Source organism: Rattus norvegicus, chromosome 3 (genome assembly GCF_021556685.1).
Source record: "Rattus norvegicus strain SHRSP/BbbUtx chromosome 3, alternate assembly SHRSP_T2T, whole genome shotgun sequence".
Lineage (NCBI taxonomy): Eukaryota > Metazoa > Chordata > Mammalia > Rodentia > Muridae > Rattus > Rattus norvegicus.
Genome location: NC_141536.1, coordinates 15,865,660 through 15,867,553, shown reverse-complemented (window position 1 = coordinate 15,867,553; position 1,894 = coordinate 15,865,660). Strand labels below are relative to the sequence as shown.

The 1,894-nt window shown below is 46.7% G+C and overlaps 1 pseudogene; it reads left to right on the top strand.

Moving 5' to 3' along the window:
- Positions 1-389: 389 nt before the first annotated feature.
- On the top strand, positions 390-616 carry Rpl39l3 (ribosomal protein L39 like 3; annotated as a pseudogene).
- The last annotated feature ends 1,278 nt before the right edge of the window (positions 617-1,894 follow it).

The window sequence follows — 1,894 nt, the reverse complement described above, 5'->3', positions numbered from 1 at the left end:
CACGTAGACATGTATGCACATAATCTAAAAAAAAAATAAACCTTTTCAAAACAAGTACAATGAGGTGTTAAGTATCTTAATATAAAAAGATATAAATCGTGATAGCCAAAATAGCAACTTTGGGGGAATATAAAAGTGTGGAGCTTTGGAATGCAAGTAAAGACATTGTCAGGGAGTTGGGGATTTAGCTCAGTGGTAGAGTGCTTGTCTAGCAAGCGCAAGGCCCTGGGTCCCGTCCTCAGCTCCGGAAAAAAAGAAGGGAAAAAAAAAAAAAAAGACATCGTCAGTATGAAACACTCTGCCCATCTTATGTTCTGTAGAAGCCTCACTGTAATCAGAACAGTATAGCACGAACCAAAAAGAGAAAGTTAGGGTCTTCTAATCTCGTTCTTCCGGCTTGTCCTTTCTCTTCTCCTTTCCCCCGCCATCATGCGCTCTGTGCCTGATTCAGATCCTCACCATGTCTTCTCACAAGACTTTCAGAATCAAGCAATTCCTGGCAAAGAAACAAAAGCAAAATTGTCCTATTCCTCAATGGGTTCGGATGAAAACTGGTAACAAAATCAGGTACAACTCTCAGAGAAGACACTGGAGGAGAAAGAAGCTGGGTCTGTAAGGAGTCACACTATGGCAAGACTGAGGATTTATACTGAAGTGCGATCGTCGATCAGTCCGACCAGATGGATTTCAATATTTTTAACCTGGAGACTTACTTGTGTCTGAATTAGAGTGTTTGTCCAGTAATAAAATTTAGAACCTTTCAAACTGAAGAGAGAGAGAGAGAGAGAGAGAGAGAGAGAGAGAGAAAGTTAGCTTTAAAGAAGCTCACCAAGCCTGGTCTGTGTCTCACGTGCATAATCCCAACATTTCAGAGGCAGAAGCAGGAGGATTCCTTTTAGTCTGAGGCCAGACTGCGTTATGTAGACTGACCAGTCTATGCTGCAGAGGAAAGCCCTGTGTCCACAAAAGGGGAGGAAGGAAAGAAGAGACAGACTACAGAGCAAACTAGACAACTAACAAGATGGGGGGAGGGACCTTACCTACCAATAGTACCTGAACTATAAACAGATTAATGAAGACAAAGAGTAAGGGCCAAGGGAATGGCTCTGACAGCAAAGCTCTTGCTGCACTATCATGGGTCCCCAGCGCTCATCCTTAGCACTGTGGCTGGGGTGTGAGGGTCGAGACCAGATGTCTGAAGCTCCGCTCTCACCCACAGACCACTGAGAACTGTCTGTGTCACCAGGCACACAATTTCTGTGACACTTGTGGGGATCCTCAGTGTCTGTGGGATCCACTAGTAGTACCCAGCATGCATTGCATCACTTTACACACACACACACACACACACACACACACACACACACACACACACACACACACACAAATAAACATCCCAGGCGTGTGTCCCACAGGACAGGGACCAACACCGCTCCGCTCTCCAACTGCGCATGGGCAAACCAAGAAACTACTCCGAGACGGCAGGCATGCGTACTTCTCTTGTGCACCCAGAGAAGCCAGGGGAGGGAGGCATCGGGTCCCACTAACAGCATCTCTCCAGGCAGGAGTAAAGGCAGCACCCAGGCCAAACCTGCCACCCAGGGTGAGTCTCTGCAGCCCCAGGCTGGTGTCCAAGGTACAGTCCTTGAGGGAAGTCTGTAGCTCTGGCCCGTGCAAACGCAGAGAAGGAAAATCCATTCGGGGCCAAGAGCTCCGTCTGAACTTTGTCCTTTTCTCAAGCAAAAGAAAATATTATTTCACCCTCTAAAGAACCACACATAATAACAGGCGAAATGTCAAGACCAATGTTGATATAAACCCCCAAGGAAAACAAACATCTCCGTACCTTCTCTGTGGCCTCCCCACCTCACCCTGCTCAGCTAGTTTAAACAGA